Below are 26,821 nucleotides of genomic sequence, written 5' to 3' on the forward strand. Positions count from 1 at the left end.
GTAAAAATAAAGTTGTCCTGTTACAGGATGAGAATGATCACCTCACAATCAAGGACAGAACAATGCAGAGGTGTTTAATGCATTCTTTGCATTTTCTGTCTTCAACACAGATGATGGATCAAGGGGGTCTCGGTGCCCTGAGCTGGAGGATCATGACTCTGAAAATTATCAGCTCTCAGCTGACCCTGAAATTGTGCAGGATCTGCTGCTCCAGCTGGATCCCTACAAATCTATAATCCTCTAGATTCTAGCTAGAAATATCTCGCTTATGTCATTGCAAAATCCTTCTTCATTATTTTTGAATGATTTTGGGAATCTGGAGAGGTCCCAGCTGACTGGAAACTGGCAAACATTGTCCCAGTTTTCAGGAAGGGCAAGAAGGAAGACCCCAGGAACTAAAGGTCTGTTAGTCTTGCTTCAGTGCATGGCAAAGTTATGGAGAAAATTATCCTGGGTGGTATTGAAAAACACCCAAAAGACAACAGAGTCATTGGTCACAGCCAGCATGGCTTCATGAGAGGAAAGTCCCACTTATCAAATCTGATTTCCTTTTATGACAAGGTAACCCACCCAGCTGATCAAGGGATGACAGTTGATGTAGTCATTGTGGATTTCAGTAAATCTTTTGATAATGTCTCTTACAGGATCCTTTTGGACAAAATGTCCAGAACACAGCCACATAAACACATCATGGATAGGTGATAGGTCAGGTACAAATGGTTACAGTGAATGGGGTAAAATCAAACTGGTGATCTGTCACTGATGGAGTTCTACAGGGATCCTTCCTCTGCCTTGTGCTCTTCAACATCTTCATAAATGACTTGGATGCAGGCCTGGAAGGGATGTTAACTAAGTTTGCAGATGATACAAAAGTGGAAGAAGCTACTGACTCCCTTGAAGGTAGGAAGTCCTTGATAAATTAGAGGACTTGGCAATCAACAATAGTATAAAGTTTAACAAGCTGAAGTGCTGGGATGGGATGGGGCAATTGTAGATGTACATATAGAATGGTGAATGAGATGCTGGACCTGGGGCTCCTGGTCAGTGACAAGCTGAACACGAGCCAGCAGTGCCCTGGCAGCCAGGAGAGCCAGCCCTGGCCTGGGGGCCATCAGGCACAGCATGGCCAGGCAGGCAAGGGAGGGGATTGTCCTGCTCTGCTCTGAGCTGGGGCAGCCTCACCTCCAGTGCTGGGGGCAGTTCTGGATGCTACGATATAAGAAATGCATTAAAGTATTAGAGAACATTCAAAGAAGGGCCAAGAAGATGGTGAAGGTCCTTGAGTGGAAGCCATTTGAGGAGAAGCTGAGGTCAATTAATCTGTTCAGACTGGACAAGAGGAGACTGAGAGGAGACATTGCAGTCTACAACTTCCTCGTGAAGGGAAAAGGAGTAGCAGACACGGATATCTTCTCTCTGGTGGCCAGTGACAGGACCTGAGGAAGTTGTCAGGGGAGGTTTATGTTGACTATTAGAGAAAGGTTCTTGACCCAGAGGGTGGTTAGGCACTGGAACAGGCTCCCCAGGGAAATGATCACAGCACCAAGCCTGGTAGAGTTCAAAAAGCATTTGGACAATGCTCTCAGGCGCATGGTGTGATTCTTGGGCATGGCCTGTGCAGGGCTAAAAACTGGACCCAAAGATCCTTATGGGTCCCTTCCAACTCAGCATATTCTTCTGTGATTCTGTGATCAATTCAACCTTTTTTGTTATTTTTGTTATTACTAAATTAGAAATATTTTCAAGTTCTTAACTCTTAAATTATGGTCATGGAAAGAAGAATAACTTTTTTAGCTACCAATAAGTCACATTATTAGGCTCATGAATATTTCATATGAAAGGAAACCACATGAAGCATGCAAATCTAGCAAGATCAAAAATTCTCCTTAGCCTCTCTGTTGAGTCTCTGTATCGTTTTCATGGTGGGGGTTTTTGTACTCTGCTGATTTGTACTCATTTTTGCTCAAGTATTTGATCTTCTTCCTTTACCTTTTTACCATTCATGTTCTCTTCAGTCTTTTCCCTCTATCACTGTCACTACGTGGAACAAGGATGATCCTTCCAAGGGCAGTGGGCTCAGTAGGATAGAGGAAAACTTGTCCTCACCTTCCTGATGGAGAACCAAATGGCAGGAACATGAGCATATCTTTCTCCTGAAGGAGAGATGGAGTGGGAGACAACAGAACAAAGCTGGCAAAAAATCAAGGCCAGGTCCAGATTCTGCTCTTCATGACTTCACAGGTGTTGGGAAGGACCCAACAGAAAGTAGCAGAGGCAAAGAAGACCTTCCTGGGCACAATACAGATCACTCCTTATTTCCTTCAGATAAGGACTGCAGAGAGAAGAGGAGGTGCTGAAAAAGGGTGAGGCATTTCCCAGCCAGAGGAGAAATGCAGAAGTTATCAGTCTGTTTTTACTAGCACAAGGTAGTGTAATAAATTTCATTATTTATTCTCAAACTGTCTTCATAGGCACTTGGTGGTAGCCAGCCCGGTGGATCAAGATCATGAAGTCTTAGTGTCTCTCAGGAGCTCCAATTTCACTTCCAAGGGCATTTCTTTTTCTGTATGTCAAGTCTTCTTTTTCTGCTGTTAGAAAAGATACAGAAAGTGAATTTATATGTTCTCAAGACTTAAGATCTTGAGGAATGAGTGCACACAGACCTACAAAATACACTTAATGTGTATACACAACATACAAAGTTTTCTTTGTGCTGCAATATCAATACACAGCAATAATAACTCCTGTTGATGTGAGATCTTTTGAGACTGTATTCAGTGCCTTCATGCCTTTCCTACATCCTAACCTTTAGAGCATCTGTTTTAAGTTTGCTTTTCCTCTGCTAGAAACTTGAAGGAGTTTCCTTTACCACTCCTTTTCCCAGTCACTTGTAGACATTTTTTTTCACAGAGTAACAAAGCAAAATGTAAGGAAACAGTTGAGTTAAAACATTTTAAAAAGGAGAAGGGAATATTTGATGCTATATAGAAAACAATTCTAACATTTCATTTTGGACACCAAATTTACCCCAAGACAGCTGGGGTAATGCGGGCATTATGTACCCGCAAGGAGAAGCTGGAGCATCCAGAGGGCACAGAGAGCAGGGTTTTCAAAGGCAGCGCCCCTGCAGGCTTTCCACAACCCCAAAGCTAGTTAGCAGAACGTTTCCAGATGTAAGATTGCCAGGATTTCCTCCACCTGCAGCCGGATTAAGTAGTTTGTTAGTGTGAGCTGCCTCTGCCACCCTGTGGGAGTTTGTGGGAAGTGCGGGAGTGTCCTGGAACAAGCGACCAGCATCCTGCCCCGAGCCTCACCCTTCCATTACAGAGATCGCCTGGTATTACAATTCTCTGCCTGGCTGCTGGTGTGGAATCAACCCACAGGGCACTCTGTCAAAGAAGAGTAATCTTTTCTGCTTCATTTCTCAATGGATTTGAGTTAAAAAAAAGAAAAAAAGGCACCACCAAACTCCCAAAACTCCTGAATTTGAGCATTTGTAAATTTTGTGACAGTTGTCATCTGAAGCTGTGTATTTGTCACTGAGATTCTCATCCTTCATAAATCACTATGGACTGATGCACAGCAAGGAGGATATTTTTCCAATAAAATACACATAATTTTAAATGGCAAAGGCAGAACTGTCAGAAACTGATCAAATGCTTCAGTTAAAAGCTGTTTAGTTCCTGGGAAATTGTGTTTTGATACAGGCATTTGCAGGCAATCCCAGGACCATGAACATATGTTTTAAAACTATTTAAAGACTAGATGTAGTAAGAGTTACAGAAATAAAGTGCAGACAGTAAAGAACCCAGATTATTTTGGATGGACTAGAATATTCATGGAAAAAAAGGAAAATAAAATTGTGGCATTGAGTATTCTGTGAACACCTTCAACCACCTCTATCCTCTTGTAGGCATCATTGTAGACATGTAACTTACCTGAGTGAGGCTAACACATAATTTAAAAAGAGAGATTTTGTAATTAACAGAATTCCAAAAATATTTCATCTCCATGTGCTTGTCAAAGCTATCAGAAATGTTTCTGCTCATCACACGTACTCAGTAGTGGAACTAGTTAGAAAAGAAGTGGCAATCGAGGGGAGAAGTGTCCATATCAATATTACCATTGCTAATACTCCTCTTCTCTCTTTTTCCTCTTCTAGATCATTCAAAATGCAGATTGTTTTTACTCCCTATAACCAAACACAGAAATTGTCAAGGCCTTCATGAAGACTAATGAAATTACCTAAAACATAGAAAAAACTAGTAGTGTTAATTATTGTTCCTAGTTCATTATATTCATGTATGTATATATTCACACACAAATGTGTTCATGTATGAATGACTACATATTTATATGTACTGCTCTTTATACTTGTCTGTATGTTTCTAGCCCCTGCTTTGCCATGCTGGCACTGCTGGGATCTAAGAGTACTCAGTCTCAGTTTATATTGCTAAAACAGTAGTGAGAGCCTGGCCTGGGGCAAGGAGAGAGCCTAAAGAGCTCTCCCTTGCCACCCTTTTCTGGCAAAGCTTCAGTGACCATCTCTGCTTTAGGCACAGTTTTCCCCAAATCCCAGGGTGGAGCACATGCACCAAGGCAGGAGCCCCTCCAACCCCTTGGTCACCCCACGTTCACCCTGTGCCCCATTTGCCAGCCCCTGTGGGAGAGTCATGAAGGCTCAGAAGAGTGGGCAATGTCACGGCAAACCTGCAAGCACACAGCTTACCTTATCATCTGCTGGTGGTCAGCCTCAGTGTTATCCCACCTTTGCACTGGATTTTTCTGGGAATGGACACTGGTTTTTGATTCCCTTGTGCACCAAGAGGATTGGAGATACAGAACTGGGGAGGATTCTTTATCCCTCCTGCATTGTCCTGAAATGTAGGAGGAGACAAGTTATAAGATATCATATGTGATCTCTCAAGTATGAGGTTTTTTGAAAGAAATGACAGTTGACACAAACACTACTAGTCCAGAAATGGCCAGAATGGGACAGGACTCTGGCAGAAGTAGCAATTGCTAAATAAGGGCAGTAAAATGACATCTGCACCTACAGAAATAGAATTGGAAGCTCAGAGCCCTGTGTATTCTCTTTCCAAGATAATTCTAGTGAGAATGAAATTACATAGAAGAGGTTTAATGCTTGGGAATCTAATGACATTGCTTTTTTATTATTATTTAAACAACACATCTACTAAAATTCACTCAATGAAAGTTAAACAAGCTCACTAACAACTTAATTTTCATTTGGTAATTCAAGGTCTTTCTAGAGATGTATGAGAAACACGAGAGAAAAGCTCTCTGCCTCCATTAATGTTTTATGTCAGAGTTATAATTTTATTATAGAACTGCCTTGTTTCAGCCTCTGAGAATAGCATCATAACATCTTAGAGATTGCTATGTAGAGCAGTTTAATTACTATCTGATGGTTAGATCAACAGTGTGAAGCACTGAGCTTTGTTATTCATGAACAAGCCAGAAAAATTAAACCACTCACTGAAAATTGTTCTTTAAATACTTCTGCAATACCAGTGGGAATTGTTTTTCTAGATTAAAATTCCAAGTAATCCTCACTATCTATTTCTTTAGGATGGCTTTCTGTTTGGTTGGCGTTTTAGTTTTTCTTGACCAGTGACAATAGATGGTATTTTTGGAACTACTTAGCAAGTAAGATTCTTAAATCTTATTGATAGTAAGGGCTCAAGCTTCCAACACTTCCAAAGGCTATCACTCATTTTTGAAAGCTCAGCTGAAATCTAATTTTGTGACCACTTTTGGTGTTTGAAAACAAAAGTATCCCTATTCATCTCAGTCATAGCAAGCGCTCTGCTAATATCTTAATTCATGGTGCATTTTATTTAAATTGAAATGTGCCTATTAAGTCAGATGTTCAGAATTTTATTGCTAGAATAATTTAACTGAGGAGAAAATCATATTGTAAATTTATTATACTAAAGAAAATGCAGGATTTGAAAAAAAATATACAACTAAACAAAGCACAATTTGGATTTATTGCACTGAATTACAGAAGAGCTGAATTAGTTTGCTCAAAAGTAGCATTGTAACATTTCTCATAAATAGCCCAAAAAAAGTATTAAAACTTTAAGTCTCCTAGAGGGTAGACCAAACCATGTTTTGCATGTTTTTGATGGCATGTATGATTCCTTTGAACGGCACCTTCTTTAGTCCCACCCTGCTGAGATTAATGACCCTAGTTACAGGCAAAGAGAAGGAAGGACTCCACTTACAATTGGCACTTAGAAGCAAATGAAATTCAAGTAATAATATAATGGCTTGCCAGCTTTTCTCATATCTTAATGATGTACCCTTATAAAATCCACTCTGATGATGACAGGGTTCATTGGGCAGATTTTGAATGCTAATTTTGTCTTGTGTATTCCCGGGTACAAAACACTGGTGACTAAAATTGTTCAGAAGAGTCTCAGTCCTAGAATTTATGAAGGGCTTAACTGCATTGAAAAGCTTTTCAAAGATAGAATATAAATGACCACTGAATGGAAAAAAAAATCAGAAAAAAAGCCTAACAAAACCAAACAAAAGGAAAAGTAGAAGCAGAAAAGAAACCTCTCTTGAATATTTCAACCCACTGCATATCAGAAAAGATTGAAAGTTAGTAGTCAGCCTAATGTGAAGTAACTAAGCAAAGGGCAAAAAGATTGACTGACTAATAAACAAGTTCTAAAAATAAATGTTTTTTCTAAACCAGAAATCAAGTATTTGGAAGAAATTTCTGAAATTTACAGACTTTCTTAGCACCTTTTCTTTCCACTCTGTCCACAGTGATTTTACAAATTTCACATTGAGCATACTTACACAAGGCACATGGCCCCACTCAACCTCACAGATCCACTAAGTTTGGCAAAGACTTCCAAGATCATCAAGTCCAACCTTTAACCAAACACCACCATGTCGATTAACCATAGCATGAAGTGCCATGTCCAGTCTTTTCTTGAACACTTCCAGGGATGGTGACTCCACCTCATCTCAGGGCAATCCATTCCTGACCAAACTTTCAGTGAAAATATTCTTCCTGAAATCCAACATGAACGTCCCCTTGTGGGAAATAGTAGAGGTAAGATGCTTTCCAGAAAGCTGTAAAAGCAGGCCTTAGAAACAGAAAAACACAGAAAACTCAGAACTACCTGCAGCTGCAAAGTCTGAAAGTAGAAAAAGTTAATACTACAGCAAGCAAGGACATGAAACAATAGCTTGAGTTTTAGGCTTGGCTAAGATAGATCTTAAGAATACAGAAAAATATGCTTAGCAAGATAGTAGAAGGTTTTGAGCTTAGTAACGGTGTATTGTGTATTGTTAATAGAAGGCATACAAGCAAGCATTGTGTGAAACACTATGTGTGCTTTTAGTGATTGGCTAGAACAATTGTCTGTGAGCTTTAGCAATATGCTATTGACTGGAAAGTTTTTTAAATGCTCTGTAACGAAGAAATCTTTGACTGCTGCTGGTTGTATGTGAGCTTTTGCCATCCTTTTATTGTGTCAACCATGTAATGAGGCTGATGCTGTAATAAAAGCTCAAGGAACAGCAGTCCCATCCTATTAGTGAAAAAACTCCAAACACACCCTTTTTGCAGCTGGAGGCTGTTTCCTCTTGTCCTATCACTTGTTGCCTGGAAGAAGAGGCCATATCCCATCTGGCTGCAACCTTCTCCCTATAGGCAGTTGTAAAGAGCAATTAGGTTCTGTGCCCCCTGAGCCTCCTTTTCTCCAGGAAAAACACCTCCAGCTCCCTCAGCTGCTCCTCATATGACTTAGTCTCTAGACCCTTCATCAGCTTCGTTGCCCTTCTCAGGAAGGATGCCCCAGCATCACAGCATCTTTCTTGAAGGAGTCCAAAACCAAGCACAGTATTTGAGGAGTGTCCTCACCAGTGCTGAGAACAGGGCACAATCACTGCCCTGGTCCTGCTTGCCTCTCCATTTATGTGCTATGTACAGCTACCCCACAAGTGTTGATGGTCTGGCATCTACAGTATCTGGGAAAGAGTGTGAATATATAGGAGAACTAGGTAAGGTTCAGGCTCCTACAGCTACTGCTCCAGGAGTGGTCTCTCTTACCATACCCCTCTGTCATTTCCCACTGAGTTGTGGGTGGTTCTCACTACATCCCTTTTGCATTGCTGCACAAAAACTCAGCAAAAAACCCCAAGCCTTCAATATGGCAACCCCCTCAAGGATAATGAAGCACATTCCCAAAGCTGGAAGTGAAATGAGAGGTTTTTTCTTCACTTGAACATGTTACTGGGTAGCCTGGGTCTGCCTTCTTTCGAGGCAAAGAGAGGGATCCAGGGGTTTAACTGAAGCAGGGACACAAGCATTAGATGGGAAAGATGGGAAAGAAAGGACAAAAAGTGGAGACAGAGAGCTGGAAACAGTGGTGCTGAGGGGAAAATGCAAACTTCTGAAAGAGAAGGGAAATTGATAGAGATGAAGCTGGGCCAAGATACAATTGACACTCGCAACTGATACAATTCTCTAATCAAGCTGTATTTAAACTGTCACAGGGCTGTAAAACCTCTTTTCTTACCATTCTGCTGCTCACTACTTCAGTTTGAGCAACTTCACTGTGAGAGGCATAGCCTGCAGGCTTCAGAGCAGGACCAGCACCATCTACATCAATGTCCCTAAAAAGGCAGGTGGACATTCAGACAGAAATCAGGATACTAAGCAAGGTTTTCACTGGTGCCTAAGAATGACAAATGAGAGTGTCCTGGAAAGAATTTGCTCAATAATACCCCATAATACAATTTTCATAAATCATTACACATTTTTACAAAAGAGTCAGTGGTTTTAAAAGAACCCCACTGGTCTTTCATCACTGCTGATAACCCACATCATACACACCAAAATTTCCAATGTATTCTAAATGCACATATTGCCCAGCAAGTGGTCCTGTAGAAATTGAAATGGCCCTCTTAAGACCTTTGCCAGTTTAACAAAAAACAGTACTTTGCTGGGAAATCTGTCCAAGTTAAGAGAATCATGGGCTTAACAGCACAGAAAAAAACCCCAAACCTTTACTTAGAAACCAGTTTTAAAATGGTATAATGTTTACAGGCCTGTAAGAGATGTGGTCAATTTTTTCTAGGCTCTGGATGATCTATCCCCTTGATCTTTCAGGCATCCTCTATTAAGAGCCTAGATTAAATTAGCTGCTAAAGCACAAGGTTTGTTTTCTATGTCTATTCCTGTAATTTGAATTTGCTCTTTTGTTGTTAAAGTACAAGTAACTAGGTTAGTAAAAAGAAGGTAGAGACAGTGCTAAAAGTTGTACCAATCACAGGAAGATCAGTATTAAAGCACCTAAGGGATGAAAATCATAACATGCTGGTATCATGTCCAAAGGAGATAATTGAAACTCTATTGATGAAATAAATTGAAAAGAGCCTTGAAAGTTTATTTGAAGAATATAGTTACAACAGTGTTTAGGACATGAAGTAGGTCATTCCAGGTCATAATTCTGTTAATTTCTATACTTTTGTTCCGCTGTTTTCTGCTTACAACACAATTTTATTAACTTAAATTGCACCTGCATGCTGCATATCATGCATGTACTACATCTGAAATGACATTCATGAAAAGTAACAGTCCATAAAGAAACAAATGGCAGCCCTAGTAACTTTAACAATTACAAGGAGGTTTAATAAAGCAGTCCAACAGCTGTGACATTCACAATAGAGAGCTGTACTCCAATACCTCCCTGTCAGAAGTCCTGGGAAATGACAATGCTTTGCAACTCCTCAGTGGGGCAATGTTGGAAATACACGCACTACTCTACAGGGCTGCTGTTGCATTCTCCTCAGATGAATGTGCAGCAGAGAAATGTGGACTTGAGAAGAAATATTTGGGTCCCCTCTCTTTACAGAGAAATCAAGTTTTTTTTTCTGGTAGTTAACTTTGTGTTGCAGAAGGTATTTTGAAGAGAGGTTAGAAATGATCGTGGAGTGCACCTGAAGGAGATTGGTCTCTGAAGGGCAGCAAAGCACTGTCATCACAATTATCCTGGAATATAATTATTAAACCAAGAAAGAAATTACAGCTATCTATCAGCTGCATATGGTTCTACTCTGGACTACTAAATTCAGCAACAATCACCTTGTTAATGTTTCCCTTCCTGCAGCTGCTACTGCTCCTGCCACCATAATGACTTTTGTCCTGTTGAAAATGGAAAGCAAAAGCATCCCAATATCCCCCAAAATCACCTCAATTTTGTTGTCAGTCTTGAATCATCAAAGTCTGTTTTTGACCATACTGCTGAGAAGCCTTGGGCTAGTTCTGAGTGAACATGAGCAGCCCCGTAAATTCATTGTCTTGAAATATGTTTGTGGCTCCCATTATTGAACAGGAGAGAGGCCAAGAAGACAAAAAGCAAATGGTCTCCTGCCATCTTTTCACTCTTGCTTTAGATTTTGACTCAGTTTAAGGGCCAGAGTACCTCCTAGTCTTCTCCTGCCACATTCTTTTCAGAGTGAGCAACTCAAGTCTCAGATCTCAGATCTCTCTGGGACTCGGGGAAGAGGAGGAGGAGGGTAGTTCTTCTTTGACTGAAATTTCTGTAGGTAGAATTTTTTTCCACATTTGCTATGAGCAAATCAGTCACCAGAAAACCACCACCAAGCCGATTGACATCCATTTGAGACCAAAAGCAAGAGAAACATAATAAAAACCAATAAGAAATCCAGTCTATTGCTAGACTTCTAGTCATAACTCAAAGCCACCTAAGGCACCAGTAAGCACAGACACAAATTCCACTACTCTCGTTCTGATATTTCTCTTCCTTGGATATTCATTTTACACTTGATTAGTCATTTTTATAAAACACCATCACATTTTTATTTCATCAACTTTTTGATCCTGAAACAGAACAGCATACACAGTTTTCTCAAGTGGGAGAAGCAGAGACCTGTATGTCTGCCAATAATTACCTGAATTACTGAACAGGTAACACATTTAGCACTATGGCATAAGGTTATTTTAAAAATTTTTGCTAACTAAATAATTGAAACATAGCAATATTTAGAACTGCCTCATAACAGAGGTGTCAGTCACCATGACATATTGGGGTCTCCCATCCAGCAGATTGTGAAGAAGAGACAGGAACAGAGGTGGAACTGAAAGCTGCCTCCTTTTAACAGAAGGAAATCATTCAGCACTCCCATTCTTGGTGGTGGTTTTTGAGTTGAAAGATATTAACTCTCACAACTCCTACAGTTTCTGAATTTACCAGAAAAGGATTAATCTCTTCTTCTTCAATGATGCTGGGAAAATGAGAAGCTAATTGTCACCTTTTGTTGCAGTAGTCTCTTTCAGCACTCACACTGACAGTGTTTCTACTCCATTTTCCATTTTGCCCCAGCAAATTTGCAGCCAATAGCACATGCCATAAAAGATCCTGCCATTGTACATTGTCTTTGCATTATTTTGTTTAAAGAACTAAAGTGGGAAACTGGCATACACAAAGAGTTCAGATATAGATGTGATTTTTCTGATGTGCTTTATCATTAGATTCCTTTTTGTCTATGTGTACATGAAATGCTCCAGGCTCAGAGAAAATAGAGTAACTTAGTATAATCAAATTTATGTAGGTGTTCTACGAACCCTACAGACATTAAAGTATTAGAATAAGAAAGTACTTAAATAGAAGAGGGAAAAAATCCCTTTAAAAATATCTAATTCAATCTTATTGCCTTGTACACAGTATTAGACTCAATTTACTTGCGGTGTTGCATCTTAATAAAAATTATAAAACGTAACACTATTTTTAGGTCAATTAGTCTGCATATTGAAAAACTGCGAGATATCCTTCTATAGTATATTTTATAGCAATTACTGTAATAATTGCCAAAGGACACACACACTGAGCGGAACTGATCTAATCACCACTTTGTGTATACAGTGGGTGAGGGCATTTTCATTTTACATACATTTTCCAACTTACTTCAAGGTTTGCACAACGTTATTATGCTCTGACATGTGCGGGAGTTACGACACAAACAGAAATCCAAGCCTTTGGTGGTGACCATGGTCCAGTCAGGAAAGCTCCCCTCCACTTCCAGCAACCTGGTCACTCCTCCTTTATTTTCATTACTTGATGCTGGTAAGTGCATATGTAACAAGACCAGAGAAACCTCAAGACAACATCTGGTGTGCTTTCTCAGTCCTGGGCAAGATCAATTATATCTGCATAATTACGGGAAAATATTAGTTAATCTGGTTTTAAAAACCTCAAACGGCAAATGATTATTATTCCTTTTTATAAATTAACTTGTTCTAGTGCTTGATTGTCCCTACCATCAGGAAGGTGCCTCTTAATTTTGAACCCATAAACATCATTGACTGTTCTTTTTTTTTTTTTTAATCCTATCAACTATGAATATGAAGGGAATATATTTCATTTTTGCAGATGTTATTTAGTTCAGGATCATCCTCCAATTTTCCTTTCCCTAAAGAACTTAAATTATTTCCATGTTCTCTGGTGTGTCATATATTCAGGATTTCTAACAATTCTCACACCTTCACTGTTTTCCCTCCAGGTTGCCCACATCTTTCTTGAAATGAAATATCCACCAAGGGATATAAAACTTAACATGAAGCTCTGAGGCATTTCTAATGCTACCTAAAGAGAAAGGTAATCTCTTTTATCCCTGTGCAGTAAGTCCTTTCTTGCCCCTAAGTAACTTTAAACTGGCATAATTTTTCTCAACTACATAGTAGATAGAGTAGGGACCAACTACTGGAATAAAAAAACCTTAATTTGAGTTACTATGGAGGGAAGTTTTAAGCATTCTTATGCTGCAACACAGACACACAAGACAAGTTACAAGATGCAGCCAGCGTGGCAGATGTAAATTGCAGATGAGAGCAAAACACAGACTGAGTGCACCACAGTACACAGCAGAACTGACATGTTCAAACTTAGATGGAACATTTCCTATGGAAAAGTGATGCAGTGCAGCAGAAAGCAACAAAGAGCATTCTGAAACAATGAGACGGCCAAACACAGCTTCAAAATCTCATCTTGACTGTAGGGAAGACAGCTGCAATTCAAGGTCTGTCAAGCTGTGACTTTCTATTCTACTCATTTTGCTGATGGAAGACAGAATGCTGTTTTTATAGCAGTCAGTTCCTGCTGCAAGTCCCAAACCAAGCCAGAAAGAAAATATCAGCCCCACGCCAATTCACAAGAATTAAAGTTTGTTTGTTCAGGTATCCTCTTAATACAGTGAAAAATACCCTTCAGTCAGGGAAGCATCACACAACAAATTTCAGGCTTTGTGAGGAATTTAAAAAAATAATAATTTAGAAGCTGAGTGCTGTGAAAACATCTATACTTCTCCTAGTGCATACCAATGATAACAGTTTATTTCTAGCCTTAGAATAATTAATATCATGTTCAGTTAACACCAAGTAGGAAAATTCTCTTGTGTGTAACTACCTTATTGTCACAAATCTCAGCTAAGTCTTTCAATTTCTTCAAAGAGAAAGTAAACATCAGGTTTTCTGGAAGCTGGGTTGGAGAAAACTATACTGAAAAAGTTGGCTTTTTCATCTTGTGGTTGGTAGGTAACCATTGTCAGTCCTTCTTATGTCATCTATGGTTTGATCTTGGGAGCAATCTGAATACAAGATGAGAAAGAGTGTGGTTAAGAGTCCTTCTGAACAAACAAAAAGAGAAGAGAAAATGGAAAAACCAAAGCTGTTTTTTCCTCTCTTCTCTATACCTGGCTTTGAAATATAAGCTAGCACACTGTTCAACCCAGATCAAAGCATTTCACAGGGATGTCTCCAATTGAAGAATAAATTTGTCAGAAAGAAAAAGAACAGTGCATCATTTTTATTGCATATTTTCCAGAGTCATATGGCCTTTACTGAAGCCAGAAAGAATTCTGTCTGAAGCAACAAGGGTAGGAAGTTCAAAACAAGGAGAGTAAGCCACTGGATTTAAAATCATTTGAAAAAGGATTAATGCAAATGGTTCATTGTGGGGATTATCTGAGGAGTGTCTGATGTGAGCAATATTTCCTGTAGTCATACTTTATTTCATAAATTATTATAGCTCTTCTATTAGTTAGATTACCGTACATTTTCTTGTCAGACAGGTCCAAACTCCAAGAAGTTTTCATTATGGCAAAACAAACAAGGGAGACACCACAGACACCAAGCTGCTATCCTACCCAACTGGAGTAAAAAATCACCTACTCCAGTAAAATCCTTCTTTCCCTACTTTTCTGCCTGGTCTTGCAGCTTCCTGCTGATTCCATGCATAGAGAAGCTATGTACCTCCACTTTATAATTGATCTTTCTCCAACAAATCACCAGAGAAAGTGATCTTAATTTCCCATTAGTCCATCACTTGCAGCCCACTGCAGGGGGGAAAAACTCATTCAAACTCATTTATGACCACTCTGGGAATAAGGATACAGACAGAGACTTAGCAAGGCTGGGTCTTTCAGTCTTTAACATAGGACTAAGTTTAGAGAGGAATGCATTGTATTAATGTATCGCAATTTCATTAAGGATGGCATAACATAAATTCAGAATTACTCCTGTGGTAATAATTCAAACCTCTCCAAGATCACAAACACTTCAAACAATATTTTATTATTTTCTTTGGATGATACATATGTGAGTGCTCAGTTAACCGTTGGACTTGATGATCAAAAATAGATTGTACTACTGAGAATTATTTCTCAGTCTTAATATTCTCCAGATTCACTGGATAATGTTAGAAAAATCACCTGAAGTAATTTATCCCATTCTGGTCACCTCCATAAGATGTTCCAGCAGCACACATGGGTGAAACTTCAAAAACAAAATTAGTTTATTTCTCTGTTTAAGAAAACTCAAATCACAATAGAAACGTCTCCTACTCTTAGATCTGAGAACTTGACATATATGGCAGTTCCCACATGAGTTGTACTCAGAGTCAGTCACATTTTTCAGGTATTCTACCCTTTATCGAGAGAACTCACCAAGGCTGGTAATTACTGCACATCAATGCTACTTGTTACCCTCCTCACTGGGTTTGCTTTCTATAGAAATCCACAAGTATTGAGGACTTTTCCCTTTAAAATGTTGAGACCTCTGGTTTCTCATTCTCACTTCTGTGGCTGCGAAGATCACAGAGCTGCATCCAGCTCTGGGATTCTCAGCACAGGAAGGATATCAGCCTGTTAGAGTGAGTCCAGAGGAGGCAGCAGATGATTTGAATGATGAAGTTCTTCTCCTGTGAGGAAAGCCTGAGAGTACCAGGTTTGTTCAGTCTGGAAAAGGAAAGGCTTCTGGGTGTCCTAATTGCAGCCTTCCACTACTTGAAGGAAGACTACAACAAAAGACAGAGGCTTTCACAAGAGCAGGTAGTGACAGGACAACTGAGAGTAGGTTCAGATGAGATAGTAGGAGGAAATTCATTACTGTGGGAGTGGTGAGACACTGAAACAGGTTGCCAAGAGGAGCTGTGGGTGCTTCATCCCTGAAGGTGTTCAAGGCCAGATTGGATGGAGTTGTGAGAAAATTTGCCTAGTGAGAGGTGTCCCCAGCCATGGCAGAGGGGTTGGAACTAGATGATATTTATGATCCTTCAAATCCAAGTATTATATGATTCTATGATTATGTTTCCTGCTGAAATCCAGTATAAAGTTTACTTTTATCTTTATTTTCAAACTTTTAACAGGGATTCAGGATTCCCCTAAGACAGGAAAAAGAATATGTAAGATTTCTGGAATAAACCTATACTTTCAGAGATTTTTCATAACTTTTCTTTCAACATCAACCAAAGGACAAAGATAGCAATATATTGTCCACACTGAATTTTCTTGTCCCCTATGACAAAAGCTGTATCATGCTATTTATTTGGATGGAACAGAGAGCCTGTGGGCAGCTAGTTACACCATTGTAGAAAATCCTAGTGAAACCATATGTTGGCCACTTTGTAATGGTATATGTCGAAATAATTCTTCATAGGAATTCAGGTTTTTCTTTCTGCCTAGAGGTTAAAGGCAAATAAACAGGACTAAAAATTTCTCCTTGCTCAGAGGCACACCTCCATTAACTGAAGAGAAATAAAACTTAATGAAGTAGTAAGAGGATCTTCCCAGCTTAAACCCATAAAAATTAATAGCCTGTCAAACACATGAGAAAGCACCATGTTATGTTAAAAGTAATCATTCTCCCAACAGTGATTTTAGGCATTTAATTTTACGTCCAAGACAATGTTTGCTGTTGCTCCTGTGGCTTAGAAGGACAGCACAGATATTGGTAAACCTAACCATCAAATAACCAACATCGTTAACTTCTCATAATAGTAACACAGTTGAGTGTCTTTGCCATAAAATATCAAGGTTAAAGCCTACAAACCCCTACAGATAATTAATGCACCCAGTGCAACATTATCCTGTGGATTGTCTACATGATAAACTTAGTGAGCACTTAGCTAAGCTATAAAATAATGCTACATTCCCTACGTCAGCTCCAAGCATCTCCATGAGAGGTTGGTTGCTGTGTTTTGAAAGCTATCCCATGCTGAGTATTCAAAGAACAATTTGCATAAGGAAACAGAAGTAACCAATATGTTATAAATTTATACCTTTCCTGCTGAATGCTGGTTTCTCTTGCAAATAAAACTCCCAGACACACTGAGCTCATATACTGTACTAAGGCAAATAGCAGTACAAATGATTAACTTTTACTCTTCTATATTCTGTTTGCCAGGCATTACTCTGGCAAGCAAGGTTTGCTCCTGAAAGAATGTCAACTTCCACAGGAATTTTAATGAAAAGGGAAGATAAGCAAGTAGTGTGCTCTTTTGGTTCATACAAAGAGGCAAAAACAACGGATCCTGAGATCTGATAGACCACCTCTCAAATATTTTAATCCAGTGTACTTCCAAATACTTTCAACAGCTTAGGAAATGAAGTCTGTGTTTATTAGAAAAATTAGAAATCAAATACTGTACCACGCACAGATAATAATTGTGTGCTTCAATTTTAGGTCTTTTTAATGCATAAATAAAGATAAGCCTGTTTTACACAGCCATGCAAGATCCTGGAGCCCACTCCTGGATTTTGGTCAGCTTGCTCCAAAAAGGAGTAATCCATGGAAGAAATCTTTACTATGCCCCTCAACACTGAACTGCTTTTATGTGCAACAGGCAATATTTCATAAAAATTTTTTCCTAATATGAGGAATGGAAGTCTATTTATAACATCTGTCTAGAAATTCTCAGGTGAGGTTAATGGACTAGAGCTGCTATGAACTTCTAGATTTGAAAAATTCGGACTCTTTAGTAAGCACAATACTAAATTTGGTTAAAAATACAAGCCATAATTTTTCACACCATTTCACAACCCCAGCAATGCCCCCAGAAGAAAAGTGGCAGCTTCCATCCTACATCCACATACTTGCACCAGAGCTAAGAATTTTGTTCAGGATGCATAATCAACCTTACTCTGTTAAAAGCCAAGTATCCTCAATCAAGAGGATAAGGTGAACGGCAAGTTTGAAGACATACAGTAATTCAGGAGCTCAAAAGTTGCACATGTAGTGTGTTTCATTTTTGGAATTATGTTAGCTAATGCATGAAAAACCAATTGGATGTGTTAGATTACTGCATGAGTACATGCAGAACTTATATCTATAATTTATAATAAAGAACATTCCTCTTTACTATCCCATCTCTTCCTTGTCTGTTTCAGGGTGAATTAGAAAAGAAAGAAAATAAAAGAAATTAAAAACCATCACTGACCAAATTACAATGGTACTTTATGTAAATAACTACTTGCATTTGTGTGTGAAATACCCTTATATATTTATCACACAAATAACCCAAGTATTGTCAATCAAAAAACTTCCATTACTTTTGATCAGAAGCTATCCAAAGACACCACAGGGTCTTAAATGCTTCTGCAAATGTAGATACCATCATTGCTGTAGTGGTAATGATGCTGAAGAACATTTACTGAGCTTTCTTGGCTCTTCCCTCAAATCCATAGTTTCAGCAATGTGAAAAGTAATTGAACAGTAACAAAAGCCCCCATTTCAGATCAATATGAAATTAAATATTTATATATTGAATACTACAATAATTTTAAGTAATTATAAAAATAGTTATCTGTGATCCAACACAGATTCAGTGTGTTTAATTTAATAATGTATCAAGGTGAAACATTTTGAATTTTTCTCTATTTGGAGAAAACTGGCTGAAAAAACAGGCCAGAATTTGACAAAAATTAGTAGTCAGTTCTCATTCTCTTCAAAAATAAAGTTTGCAGTTATTTTATAACTCTCAGAGAGGGAGAATACATCCTGCTTTGTCATTTACAATCAATATCAATGACAACTTCATGTGAGTAAATGCTGCCAGATTTCAGAGAGCATTGTCGGACTCAACTCCACATTAACATTAAAAATGAGAGTGAAAACAACATGTCACTTTTCAGTATTTCAGCTTCCAAATCAGATGGAATAATTTCCCCAGTGTCAAATATCAAGAGGAAAAAGAACCAAGGAGAATAATGTAATTTATTCTTCTGATTAACTTTGATATATACAGGAAATTTGGTTTCACATTCTACTTGTAAGACTGTTTATAGTAATATTAGTTCTTTATTATATACCATGCTATAGAGTTTGTATCCTCTGAAAATTTCACCAGCATGGTAAAATTCATGTCATCGCCGTGATCAAAATTCATTTTTGTTGAGAAAAATAAAATCCAACACTAGAAGAAGAATGAGCTCCTAGGTTCATCTTCCTCAGCACCTTTTCATCTAAGAGCTACTGAAACCTGTATTCTGGAAATGTGCTAAGCTTCTGACTTGGCTTGCCATGCTTAACAGTATAGATACAGAGACTCAACAGATTCAACCATTAAGGCAGCAGGGAGCAAAGGCACCATCTCCTAAAGGCAAAAACTCAATGAGATTTTGGAATAAATCCACAAGACTCCAGTATGTCTTACTCCACTTTTTCCCCAAGCACAGCAGCCACTCTTTGCTTTGGCTGAACACAGCAAGACCTGAATAAAGACCTATAAAAAGCAACTTATAAAACTGAACCCTGTTTTTATGAAGAATCTTCTAAACAGTGAGAGTTCATTTTATAAAATGGGATTCCTGCTAGGAAATAGAACCAAAGGCAGAGCTAGTTAAGCACAACCAAATATTCCTGATAGAAGTGGTACGTCTTAACTTTTACTACACTTCACTGTAATTACATTATCTGCCCTGATTCCAAGAACTGCTGCTGCTTTCTTCAGTGAAATACTGTTAAAGAACAATGAGATTGAGGGAGCTTTAAGCATGTTCACACATACATGAAATACAAATTATGTGTGTGTGTGTATATATATACATATGGTGTAGGTTTCTCATCATTCTTTTCATTGTAAAGAAATACATTGTGCATGACAGTGATGTTGAAATGGAGAAATTAAAGGGAGCCCCTCTTAAAGATCATTAGTGTTCTGCTGGGTTTTGTCTTCATCAGGAGCAGCAACAGATAATTCAGAAAAAAAGTTCTGTCTTCCATAGAGTGCAAATATATATATAAAAACTGTTTACTCATAGATTATTAACATAAACATGGTACTCAGCTGTTTACTAAAAAATTCAGAATTTCAAGCAAATTTGCAATGTTCCTTTTAGATTATTATGGCATTATTATAATTAAAATTACCATATAACCATTTAAAATATAGTAGTAACTTGGTGTTTGTATCATGAATATTCAGTAACTATTTATGATACAACTTAATAAGTGGTCAGTTACAGTGCAGACAGTCCTAAAGCCATAGGTAAAAGCCCTGAGATGTATAACTACTTATAATTTATCAACTCAAACATTAAGGGATTTGCATAAAGGATTAAATATAGGGATAGATTTATCTGAACTATTCTCCATTACATTTGTTTGAGTAGTAGTATCCTTGACTTTAAAGTGGAAAACTAGAACCATGAAAAGCTTTGCTAACTTTTATCATGTGCCTTCACAGTGACAAAACAAAGAGCAGGCAATTGGGGAGTATTGCCTTTGAAACGACATCCCCAAAAACCAGCTGAGGCAGCAGCATCAGGGCAACCCCATCCTACGTCTACAGGGACATATTGTTTCTCTCCAAACACCTGCAGGGAAGCAGCCACTCATCAGAGGGCTGTCCGGGTCCATTTGAATAGCTTGGATTTACAGGACAGCATATTCTGATTTAAACTTTATTTCCTGAGCTTATTAAAAAATACAATAAGCAACCACGACAAACAGGAGCTCAATCCATTTTTACCAGACTAACCTATCTCATTAATTCAGTCCTTTACCTTGCAGGTCACAAGGTTTCATGACTTATAACACTTAATTCAATTTGTGCAGCTGTGAGGATAAAAAAAATGTTATGTAGCCGTGGTGAGTGTGCTCGTCCTTCCTCCTACACCACAGTGTGGGTGTACCCTGTGTCACAACTGGAAGCGTGAAGGCCTCAGCAGTTGTGATGCTGTTGGAGTCTCTTAAAATTTTTTGGGGGAAAGCTGATATTTCTGATATTCCAGCTTGGAAGTTTGACCTCTACCATTTCCAGAGGACAGCAGATTCTGACAAAACTGCCAGGCAGAGATGATGGACAGCAATTTGTGGATGATAATGGCTGCATAATGACCCTTTAGCTCTTTCTGGCTACCTAATGGCACTGCTCCTGAATACATCATGCCTTAGCTTGAGCTACACCAGCCAAAATCTAAGTAGGAGTTGAATAGTAGTCACAAGTGTGCAGCCACACACCAAGTGGCATCAGAGTGTTCTGAGAAAAGGCTGGGAGCAGGGTGGGGGAAGGAGGAAAAGGGAGCACAGCTTGGCTGTCCAGCTGACTGTGAGTCACCCTAGCAGGCAGATTCTCAGCTAGGGAAAACAATGCTCAGTTTTGCCAAAGCTGTTGAGACCCTAGTGTCAGCTTTTAAACACGCAGAGCATGTTACTTGCTTTCTTCCACAAATCCCAGCACTCCCCAGCTTCTAGCGAAGGTCAGGGCCAAAGAGCTCTGTGCCAAGCCCACTCAACTTGGCACACAAGCCACCCAATCTCCTTGGCTTGGGATCAAACCTCAGAAAGCTTTCAGTGCACATCAGAGCTCTTTTAAGGTCTGTTGCAGCACCCAGATGTGACAAGCACGCAGTGGCTCGGCCAGCGGGGCTGCAGGGCAGAGCAGTGTCACCCAGCTGCCCTCTGCATCCATCACTGGCACTTTGTGCCACACAACTGCGAGTGGGAGCAGCCTGGTCACACAGTCTCCCATCTTTGTCCCTGAAATAGAGAGAGCTGCACTCTCTCTGTGTCTCCATAACAAGAACTGAGTGATTCTCTTGCTAAAAATTACAAGAAAGGCTATTTTTTTTTTTAAATTAAAAAGGACAAATAAAAAATACCCATCAACTTAGTGATATCACAGAGTTCATGACCATCTCACTGTTTTGACAGTTCCTTATTATGTATAGGAAAAAAAAATCCCCCAAAAAGAACATTCCTATGCTTAATTCTGATGTTCATATCCCGTACTGAGTTCTTTCAGCTGAAGATGAGTTTACTTTTGAAATGCCTACCTCTACACTGTAAAAAAATCAAATTCAATATTAGCAGTCATTTTTTAACTGAAATTAAATGTTTAATTTAAACAAGAGACTATTTGATATTCTTTGTAAGAATTCTCCTTCTTTGTAAGGAAAATACATACTTGATTTGGCTGAATGATTGACTGTTTTCTCAATTGTTTTAAACTGTCAAAATTACAATGGCTAGTTTAAAAAAAAAAAGGAAAGAAAAAATTAGATATCAACATGTGCTTTTGAGGCTAATTTGCTGATACAAGTCAGCAGGATATAATAGCTCCTTCTCTGCAGTAGCAAGCAGGAAAAGATGCTCATTTCAGGAGTCTGCCTTCAGGTAACAGTGATTTCCAGGCAATGTGCTTATGCAGACCTCCACATGATTCAGGGTTCACCCAAGGTTCAAACATCTGGAGGATGCAGATGCTTAGAGCAAACATCACCAACCTTGCGACTCAGAAGCCCTGACCACCTCAGGCTCAAGTCTAGGGCCAAAGGTTACTAAATCACTAAGAGCACTTTCACACACGCACACTGAAACATTTGGAATTTTCAGAAGTCCCAGGCTGTGTGCTCTGGCATGGGCATTACAGCATTTTTCATATAGTTATACTTTTAGGCCCATTTGACCCTTTACCTTGACCTGTCAAGTTCTGGGTTTCACAGATCGCCAAAGCATCAAGGAGGAAGAATTAGTTGCCCACAAGTTATCACCAAAGTAAATTTCTTTTTAAAAAGTTATGGAGGGTCTTTTTGGGTATTTTGTTTTAGTTTTGTTTGGTTTTTAATTAAGGCTGACTTCAGTCATCTAATTGAAAAAAAAACCAACCTCCACTACCTCCAAATCTGGAAGTGCTTCTCTCTGGAATTTTTTTGTCTGAGAAAATATTCTTACCACATTTAGTATTTTTCAGTTGTAACAATTTACATGTTGAAATTATAAATAATATTTTTAAATATATATGCAAAGTTATTGGCCTCCAAAATTTTTCCACTGCTGTTTTCTTCTAGATTACACTGAAAGTAAAAGTTACTACCTATCTTGTGGCAAGCTCTTTTTGCCTTTCAAAACCTCATCCTCCTCTAGAGCCTAAGTGGGGACCTCTCTTAAACCAGTGAGGCTACATCACTCTTTAGACAGACACAACCAATAGACATTGTTACTACCTTACTCTTAGGTGGAAACAGCCTGGCCATCTGCTAAAAATTCCCTGATGATCCTATCATTTAGTGTATTTTCTTCATAAGAATCTGATTCATGATAGTGAACATTGAAGCCATTTCCTGTGTGAAGTCATATATGTATTTTTTCCCCATAAATGCTTATTTTAAGACTATTTTGCAATGCTTAAGAAATATCATTGAATGGAGAGTTTGGTTTAGCAAGACCAGAGCACACTAATATTTGTCTTTCTGCAGAGGAGAAAGTTATTCCATTTTTGATACACAGACAGTTAAGAGGCCATTGGACACTCAGCAATTGTACCTACTGATTCTATAGACTGTAGTACACATTCAGATTTTTGATACAAAACAAACTGCATTTATGTGTGAGCTCTGAGCTATAGTTCATTGGACTGAAATATTCCAGCATTTTACAGTCATAATTTCAGGTACTTTTGTTGGAAATTATGGTGTAGTACAAAGACTCTGCTGCACAGGCTCTGGACTGCGCACCAGAGCCTTTGTGCTACACCATCACATTTGAGACTTTCTCTGTGAGACTACAATAAACTCATATCATTGAGGGCTGATTCAAGGTGAAATTACAATCTTGTCAATTTATGCTCTGTGGAGCAGGACGGTTTGAGAGCTACCTGATATGCTTTGTAGATGGAGTGAAAAATTTAACCAAAATTGACCTGTGAGACAGTCAGGAAACCAATACTAACCAGTAAGGCACATTTAGTACACAGGCATTACTGGGCAATACCAGCCCACTTGATCATCCAACTCCAAACAAGCCTGAAGGCAGCTGAAAATTCCAGCCAGCAATAAGCATTTACAGCAGGAAAAGGCCTGCAGATTGTTTTCTGTCACCTGTTATTGGAATATGAATCCCAGTATTACCAGGTAGATTGTGCCTGGGCCAGTCTGACCCTTGCTGCTGGGCCAAAGGTGGCAGCTGTGGTGCGTCATCCCAGAGACATCTTTAGCTTGCTGGTGGTTGCAGCTAGGCAGCCGAACAAGTCCAGGCTTGTTAGGAACTCCGTTTACCTCAGGAAGAAGGCTTCAGGCGATGGTGAAGACAAAGGAGATGGATTCTGCTGGAGGGTTTAATATCCAGAGTTTTATTCCATGGTCACAGAGGTCTGAATATCAGTAACAGCTCCAAGAGAATGGTAACTGGATAGCCTGATTCATCTTTTAAGCTCCTGGAGCAGGGGGAGGGGAGGGGTCAGGTGAGCCACCAACCAGGTGGGAGGGGCGGGTTCTCAGGAGAGGATGACACCTAGACAGACCAATGACCTCTGGGCCTGAGGGGCATCCTTTGAAAGTGACCAACCACACGACGCCTTGCTGGTATGTTAAAACTGATTGACAGCCCAGCAGGGGGCGAGGGGGGAAGGGGAAGAGGGGTGTTGGCACACCTGGGGAAGGGACCCAGAAGTTTAAAACACACCACAACAACCTGTAATGCAGAGGATAACACACTGGTTTTGGCAAAAGTATGTAATCTGCAAAGTATGTAACATGCAGAAATCCTACACTATTTAATGACTTGCAACTGAAATCAGTTTTAGGTGTTTTATATTGCTCTATTAGATTACAGTCCCATACAGATTTTTATATGAAAACAGATTTCTAAGGGGTGCTGATAAGGCAGCGTCAGGTGCTGTTGCCTAGTACTAGAGCCCAGGGGAATGGTTTCTGTCTTTCCTTTAACTGAATGTTCCTGTAAGCTTGCTGCCCTACAAACTATAAAGTAGATGGCTACAACATGCTGATAAAAAGCATGTATTCAATGCAGACTTACTAGACATGACATTGAAGAATTGTTCTTTTCTAATTAAATCAAAGTCTGTAATACTACAGTTCTATATATTTAGCTTGGAACATCAGAGTAACTATAATCTAACCAGCTCATATTAATATATCACACCAACATGTGAAGTAAAAACCAAACCAGGGTAACATCAACCATTATATAACAAGTAGCATGAGGAGGAAATAACAAGTAAGAAGCTGAGTTTTAAATCAAAGAAGGAAAACCACAAAAATTCAGGCAGGATACCAGGTGCCTTTTTGCCCTTCTGCATGTAATTTTTTTCCATATGGCCAAATCTGCCTGGAGCACAGAAATTTAGGCCAATAGGCAGTAAGTTATGTTTGCATGCCAGATTTTCACAATTATTAAATTAGTTGCGTACAATGTCTTTGCTATCACCAGTGAAGCTGAATGGATGCTTAACTTGATTGCAAACATCAGGAATGAAAAATAGTGGTTTATATTGAAATATTTTATGATACCAGCCCCTTTTTACCCCTGAAAATTATACTATAGCCTTTCAGAGGCGGATGAGACCTTTTCAGTTCCATATCCAAACACGAGCAGTAGCTCCCAGCCAAGGCTCCCAACCAGGCTGGCTGTCCTGTGCTGACAGAGCTGAGGTCTGCCCTGTACAGAATGTTTGTCATACTCCATGCTGAGCAGGGGAGAAATGGAAATAGAGACAGGAAAAGAGTTCTTTACGCAGATGAAATCCACCACTGCTGAAAAATGAAATGTATGACCACACCTTGGGTTTAGCTGCCCTAAAAGACTAAGATACAGGAGAAATTGTTATAAATTCACTTAGTACAAGAGACTGGTATTTACAGTACACCCATGTTTACATTCACTGTAACTGTGAACAATTCACCAGCCAAACCAATGGTGTCAAGGCCACTAAAAATTGATTGAAGTAGTGAGGATGCACTAAGATGATAAGCAAATGAAACAGATTCTGTGTAATAAATAGTTTTCTCTGCACAAGCTCCACTATCTTTTGTAAAGTAAGTAGTTAAAATAAATATGGAATACAAGACATTTCACACTAACTTTGGAAAAGAGACATTCCTCAGTCAAAGATTTGATAGAAGCTGTAAAGCATTAGGCACTACTAAGGAAGATAATCAACTAAATTTAATATCTACATTAGGGTGACACACACATGTTTGCTGAAATTATTCATTTTTGCAGATGTTCAGAGGCATCCTTATTTTTTTAGTGCTAGACCTTCATATGGCCTTGTTTCTCTGAACAAATTCAGTTTCACATCATTCTGTTGCTTCCCGGACTGTACTGAGTTAAGGACTGTGTTCTGCTTAATGCCTTTGTAAATATAGGAAAGAAGATAGCCGAAAACAGAGGGGGGAGAAAGGACATGGGAAGTCAGTCAAGCAGGTAATAAGCAAAGCCATAATTAAGGGAAAGAGGGCGAAAATGGAAAAATGCAAAACCCAAGCCAGACTTGCAAAAGCATTACTCTTTCAGGTAATTTTAACATTAATGACGGCATAAAGGTGGCATTTTCCTCCTGCCTTCATAGGTACATACATATCTAACTCAAGTATTGGAGTAAGGAAGTAGTACTTGTATCAAATCTGGGAGCATACTTTTTTTTTTCACTAACCATGCAGAGACTTCTACATGAGACAGGACAAATTACTCTTCTGATCTGTTAACTGGTCCCAGAGTAATACATCTCTTTTCAAATGCCTCCTGTAATAACAAAACCTCTTCACAGCATCATGAACACCAACTGGAAATGGAAAGTTACTACAAAATGTATACTACACATTTGATAAACCTCAGCTTTTCATACAAATCTAGCCCAATATTTCAAGCATCCACAAAACAATGTGACAAATGAGGCATGTATGGTTTTGCTACTTTACCTGCTTTCACTCCATATTTTAAGGCGTCCCTATATTCAGCAAGTGGTTGTCCCAGGGGCTCTGGCTGGTCAGACAGCCCAGGCTGAGTCTTTTCAAGCTTTCCATAACCTTATGAAGGTGGTGAAACTCCAAGACTTTATTTTCTCCATCAGAAATCCTCATAGTGTAATGCAAGATAATCTCTGCCACCTCAAAATCTGTTTTGTGAAGCGTTCAGCACTTTAAGCAGGTAAAAAGCCTGTGCAAAAATAAGAGCATGCAAATCAGTGTTTAGCTTTAACAGCTCAGCCAGGCTGATCAGGAACTGTTTCCGTGG

At 39.1% G+C, this 26,821-nt stretch overlaps 1 long non-coding RNA gene across 1 annotated transcript; it reads right to left on the reverse strand.

Annotated features, from left to right (window-relative positions):
* Positions 1–26,821, reverse strand: LOC141725306 (uncharacterized). The gene is made up of 3 exons (XR_012577170.1): positions 26,506–26,821; positions 4,730–4,877; positions 1–2,588 (listed from the first exon to the last, which is right to left on the reverse strand). It is a non-coding gene; the product is annotated as an uncharacterized LOC141725306 (long non-coding RNA).

The sequence above is a fragment of the Zonotrichia albicollis genome, chromosome 1, assembly GCF_047830755.1.
Source record: "Zonotrichia albicollis isolate bZonAlb1 chromosome 1, bZonAlb1.hap1, whole genome shotgun sequence".
Lineage (NCBI taxonomy): Eukaryota > Metazoa > Chordata > Aves > Passeriformes > Passerellidae > Zonotrichia > Zonotrichia albicollis.